The 6972-nt window shown below is 34.1% G+C and overlaps 1 pseudogene; it reads left to right on the plus strand.

Annotated features, from left to right (window-relative positions):
• The first annotated feature begins 1490 nt into the window (after nt 1-1490).
• Nucleotides 1491-6504, plus strand: LOC120199956 (annotated as a pseudogene).
• Nucleotides 6505-6972: the final 468 nt, after the last annotated feature.

A 6972-nucleotide genomic window follows, 5' to 3' on the forward strand; every position in this document is an offset into this window, starting at 1 on the left:
TATCGATACCTTAGGTTGGGTATCGACACTGAAGAGAGAGTATTGATACTATAAGGCTAGAATCGATACTAAAAGGATGTTTTATGCGTTTAGTAAAGGAAAATTATTAGAAGCAAGTGAGGTTTCCCCAAATCTTATTATTACCCCAAATAAGACTAAAAGTGAGAACAATAATTATGATTAATTTAAATGTAGAAACGAGAATAAAATAGGATCAAACAAGACTATCCTTATTTGAATGCTTGGGAAATGAACAGGATACTCGAGTTTTTTTAGAAAAGATAGCAGAGTCGAAAGTATAGTTTCAATCTGGATATATTCTTAGGGAGTGCGCAAGACAGTTTAAACTAATTAGCTTGGGTGCAAGGTCCGACATTCAAGGAGTGGGCTAGTGAGGGGGTTGACTGATGCAGAGATTCTGGGCAACCAACCTCGATAGACTAGAGGAGTGTGTGAGCTCTAAGATGCAGAACCCTTAACAACACCATGATGTCTACCATAGAGTAGAGAGTGAGTATACAAGTATACTCACTAGAGAAGAGCACTAGAATTGATAGCTTGAGTCTTTCAGTGATGTACAATTAGTATGATTTAGTTGTTAGTGTGGCACTAAGCTAGTTAGATCAGCGTTTGAAATTTATTTCCTTACACAAACTAGGTGAAGCAGTAGAGTGACCTAGGTCCAGAGCATATCAGAGTATGTCTTAGCGTTTTTTAAATGGTGTGTATATTTGTAACATTATTATCCAGTTGAGTCGTAGATTCAGTAAAGTTGATTTGTATTATTTTGAAATGTAAATATTTATTTCTGAAAGCTCCCCAATGTAAAGCTTTTATTATGTTTTATTTTTATTTTATGGTGTTTTATTCTTTAAAGTCTGAGAAAGTAAGAAAATGTTGGTCAGTCACTTCGGTGGTTATGTGTGACATCCTAATTGGTTGACTGTGTTGTATTGATTTAAGGTGTTACATTTATTCTAATTACATCAAAGTTGTGATAGTTTTACCCTGAACTTCTCATGGTTGCTAATTCAAGAAAATTCAATTATGCTTTAGATTCTTTTTAGAGTAGTTGATTCAAGTCTTTTTGGGATCCGAGTTTGGAATAGCAACCGGTAGCTCCTTAATGAACCATTGTTGTATTCCTTAAGTAGCGTTTTTAAGTTGAAAATATAGGCATCCTTTACAATTTTGTAAACATTATTCGAAGCTCCCTGAAAGGGAATTTTAGGTTTGGGATTCTACTATATCATTTATTGTCAAGAAATTATGTTTGCCAATTTGATTTTACATCAAAGAATTGATTTTACATTAAAGAAGTTATGTCACGGGTTATTCGCATTTTGAGATCTTGAAAAAGAGCTAGTTGATGTTTCTATGGACTTTATAGATGTTTATTTTCTCTGTTGACATTACTATCAGATATTATTGAATAAATAGAAGTGTTTTCTAAGAAGCTGAAAATTTTAACCATCTTTCCGCCCTAAAATATGTATTCATTATTGCAGAGAAGGCAATCATTCACACCACAACAGATCAATGAAGCATGTTATGTTGATGTCAATGGAAATAGAGATGCCTATGAGGGTTTGAAGAAAAATTCAAAAGTAAATTTTGACAGAAAAATCTCTCTTTTAAGGTGACATTACTTTGTTGATTCTCTAAACTTATAATAGGCATTGCCAACATTGCTTAGTTTAAAGGATTGTAATTTTGTATATATGTTTGCAGGCTAAGCATGACGTGAAAAATAGAGATGAACTCATCGTTTTGATTCAAGAATATCTACAGAGCATCCTTCTTACAGATCTGAAGGATGCATATGTGAATCTGATACAGAATTTGCAGGCTTTGAAATATGTTGGTATAACTTGTCATCTATTTGATTTTGAGTCTCACAATGAAATCGTCTTTCCCAACAATCCCAGGGTAATTATGGACGTGGATAATGAAATTAAAAGGTTATTCTAGTCGATCAATTTGCCTCGAGACATGCTCAATATTAAGAAAGATCTACAGAAAAATAGATTGAAACCTGCCACGAACACAGCATAGAGAAGAGTTGCTGCTAAAATGCAGGTCATTTCCTTCAATCTTAAGCCTAAGAAGCATGTCTTTTCCAAGAAGGCGAATGTAGCACCCTCAACTGGCCCAAAAATCAAATCCAAATCGACAATGTCACATTTAGGGATGGGCATGGAACCCGAACACGACGGGTTCCGACCCGACCCGATCGGGTCATATTTTTTTTTAAAAACAATCGAGTTCGGGTCGAATTTTTTTTAATGTGATGTTCGGGTCGGGTTCGGGTTTAGGGTAAAAAATACCCGACCCAAAAAAATATATAATTTTATCTTAAATATTTAATTACAATAATACCCCTTTATATATTATTTTTTTTTCAATTAAGTCATTGTTTTTATTGAATAAATATATTTTTTTATTTCGGGTCGGGTCGGGTCGGGTTTTTAAGTTATATATCAGGTAGGGTGAAAACTTATTTTGGTCGGGTCGGGTCTCGGGTGGAGGACTCCTAATTCTCAGGTCGGGTGGACCAAAAACCCGACCCATGCCCATCCCTAGTCACATTGGATCACCGAAGTGATTCTACAAATCAAGACTAAAAAAAATACAATTACTTAAAAGTTAAAAACCAATAATTTCGGTATATCAAAAACTAAGCATTTATAAAAGGCAGAGCTAGCTTCTTTATTTGAAAACCAAAATACTTAAATAAACAATTTACAGCAGACTCGAATAAAATCATAATCTCTACATGCCCACTCAAGTTCTCATCGTTGTACTTTGGTACTCCCACTGAGACTCCTCTGATGACATCGTTTTCTGTTTGTGATCCTTGAAACATGAACTTGTAGAGGTAATAATTAAAAGGGTGAGCTATTAAGCCCAGTGAGTACACAAAGACTTTATTGTATTTCACGACTCTAATAAAGTCAACATGTCATCCATTTATGAATTTAAGCCATTAATCAATGATTCTCATAATCTTATCATTATCAATCGGGTTCATTATACTTACCCAAGATCTAAAGGATACCATGTTTTTTCTCATCAAATTACCTCACCCATTTTATCATATTCTTGATCTTAGTAACTCTAAGTTCATTATGTTGTAGGCATAAATTGTCCAATCTAAGATATTCCTCTAATCCAATAAAGTAGTTTTATCATATTAGTCTCATCATTATGTATTGACCTGACAATTGTCTTATCCCAAATAATGTATCTAGTTATATCATCAACATGGGTAAAAGTTTATGCTTATAATAATTATTCACATGCACATGAATATCATGCATATAAACATTAGCAACAAGCGCATGTATATTATGCATGTAATCATCAGTAGCAAGCGCATGTATATCATGCATGTGATTATTATTAACAGACGCATGTATATCATGCATATAATCATTATTAACAGGTGCATGTAATGCATATAATCATTATTAGCAAGCACATGTATATCATGCATATAATCATTATTAGCAGACATGTATATCATGCATATATTCATTAACAACAAACACGTGTATATCATGCATGTAATCATCATTAGCAAGGGTAGGTATGTCATGCATATGATAACAATTAGTAGGTGTATGTATATCATTCATATAATCATTATTAACAAACCTATGTATATCATGCATATAATCATTATTAACAGGCCTATGTATATCATGCATGTAATCATCATTAGCAAGCACATGTATATCATGCATATGATCATTATTAGTAGACACATGTATATCATATATATAATCATTATTAACAGAAGCATGTATATCATGCATATAATCATTAGCAATAAGTACATGTATATCAGACATGTAATCATCATTAGCAAGCACATGTATATCATGCATATGTTCATTATTAGTAGATGCATGTATATCATGAAATTTTATCAAAGACACCCAAAGTAAACTCTAATAGGGGTCTATCTAGATGACATGAGCCAAAATGTTATACTAATGTGGAATCGCTTCGTTATAGTAGACAAACCCAAAAGTCCAACTGCACCAAAGTGCGACGAACCCATAGGTCCAAATGTACCAAAGTGTCAACACCGTCATGGAGTTGCTCCACTAAGGTGAACGATCTCAAGAGACTAAGATGCAATTGCTTGACCTTAGGCATGCCTGTAACACCTTAAATTTCAGGTTGGTAGTTTTGAGTTTAGCCAAAAGATATATGGACCCCATAAATTTCATAATTGAAGTTTTTGGGCTTAATTAGGTCGAAATTGGGCACAATTTTCCATAAAAAGAGATTTTGAATAGTGAAAAGATGAGGAGTGATCAACGACGTAATTAGCCCATTTTTAATAGATGAGGGTTTTTATATATCTATTCTTCTCATTTCCTTCATTTTTCTCTTCATTTTCAAAACTTCTCCAAGTGCCTTAGTTGAAGGTGAGTCCTTTGATCTATTTCTCACTTCTTTTAAGCTTCAATTTTATTATTAATCCCTCCAGTAACATTTCTTTAATGATTTAAAGCCTTGGGTTCTTGTTTGTAAGAGAAAAATGGGGATTTTCATCCAAGTTATGGAGAAGAGTGGTAGCTAACTAAAGGAGCTTAATTTCAGGATTTTCTAACCAAGGTAGTGTATTTCTAATCCTTTGGAATGCTAAGGCTTTCATAAGCATAATGTTTTGTTGAGATTTTGGTGGTTGAGCATTTTAAGTTTTATATTTTATTCATGCCATAGATGATGAATTTATTGTAAAACATATGTTTTTATAAAACTTTAAGACCCTAAATAACTACCCACAATATTAGTACATGATCAAGAACAAAAATAAGACATTTGGGATGATTTTTGGGTGTTTATCGAGCCTAAACAAATCATTTATGGGTTTGAGTATTGATATTGGTTGAATTGAGGCAAAAATTAAGGTTTTCTAGTAGGGAGTATCGATATTGTTGGGGAGAGTATCAATATTACCTTTATAGTATCGATACTCAGGGTGACAATATCAATATTGGCCTAATTTTTAGAAACAAAATGCATTTTTGGTACTGATACTCATAGGGGTATCGATACTTGACCCTAGGGTATCGATACTACTTACTTTGGATAGTTATATTTGACATGTTTTAGGCCCATAAGAGCTAAATATGGTCCATACTGGTAGAACTTAGTCTGTGGGGGACGTAAATGGCCAAAGAGGCCTAGAAACTCTCGTAGGAGAGAGTTACAACCAGAGTAACCATAGCAGGTATAAAACATCCAAGTATCTTCAGTTGAGCGCATAACGGATATCTAAGAGTAAAGGATCATTGCAGAGGGTGTACCAATAAACGATATGACCAAATAATCAAATTATGAATCACCAGAATTATGAACCGCAAGAGTAACAGAGTGATAGACATACAGATGTCCTTCGATTCAAGGGTGAATTGAGGGAAAATGTAGTAACAAAGGCTATAACATCGCTCTTTAGTAATGTACTCAGGTCAAGCACTGGGCCAATAAATAACACAGCTAGTGAGTAGAAGAATCAATATCGTCGTTAAATTCATAAAATACATAGAGATTAAAAATGACTAAAATGCTCTTAGTTAGTGAACAATCAGACTAGAACAGACTATCAGTAGAACAAACTAATAAACCCTTGCATAACATTCTTGATGAAAGAACTTGCGAGATAACATCTAGGGAGAGAAGTAAACGAGAACAATAATAGCTTAAAATATTTAAAGAGATAAGTATCATAAAATTAGTTTTTGCGTGACACTCAGAAAATAGTCTTGACGCCTGAGTTACTTTAGCAATATGATAATTATCTTTTTTGTTAAAATGTCCAAGTATATACCAGTCACTACCAAGGCACTTCAGATGCTAGTTGGGCGCATATGCTCCAAGACTCGACGGAGTAAGTTGGCGGGTGTACACTTCCGATGTACTCCGGATCTTACCTCAGATACCCAAGGGTGTTTTAGGTAGGTTAGAGGGGTGAGCGACACTTTGATGCCTACCTCAGTTTATATGTTTGATGATTGTGTGTTGTATAGTAGAGTCAGTGTTGCATTTATATAATGCACAACAAAGTCAGTGTTGCATTCAAATAATATACAACAGAGTCAGTGTTGCATTTAGGTAATACACATGAGTGTCAATATCATATTTTAATAATGCGTAACAGTTACAATCATTAGGGTTAGGACCCTTTAGAGGTGTACTCATGGCGAAGCCCTTAGCAGAGGATTAAGGGAAGCATGAGATCCTACCCTAATGATAGGACAATTAAGCCTTAAATAAGCAGTACTTGATCAAGATCACGTATGTCCTATTGCTTAGTACCATAGATTTAGCATGATTATGTTTATGAAACTCTTATTACTGCTGTAGATGTGATTATACTATTGGGGTTTGTAAGCTCAACCTTCGGATGTTTTTCGTTGGCAGGTTATTAGCTTGATCAGTTTTAGGAGTACCAGCGTAGCAGGACTTCCAGTATCTCTTTCAGAGTAATGTATTGTAGCTTTAGTGGGCATATGTATTCACAAAACCTTACTCATGTATTCGGTTTGTTAAACTTAAAGTTTGTATTATTTTGGTTTTAAATTATGTCACAAAGCTTCAGTTTTTTGTAAAGTGTTTTGATAACTGTTAATTATGTTTATTATGATACTATTCACTATTATTAAAAAGAGAATGAGTAGGTTTTCAAAATTAGGGGTAACCTCAGTAGCCCAATGTGGCACTTTAGGCCCAATCGTGTTTAGGGTGTTACAATGTCATTGTACCAACAACTTCTAACTAGTTTACTTGGGCAATAACAATATTAGAATACATGCAATGCGCTCATCTCAGTATAATCAACCATCAATAGGAATAATCAGGATAGCTTAACTTAAGCCTCCCTATCATCATGCATCATCATAATAAAGAAGGGTCGACTTGCCTTAAGCCTTTAAGTATTATGCACCAAGGCATGCA

The sequence above is a fragment of the Hibiscus syriacus genome, unplaced genomic scaffold (assembly GCF_006381635.1).
Source record: "Hibiscus syriacus cultivar Baekdansim isolate YM2019G1 unplaced genomic scaffold, ASM638163v2 tig00005856_pilon, whole genome shotgun sequence".
NCBI classification, from domain to species: domain Eukaryota; kingdom Viridiplantae; phylum Streptophyta; class Magnoliopsida; order Malvales; family Malvaceae; genus Hibiscus; species Hibiscus syriacus.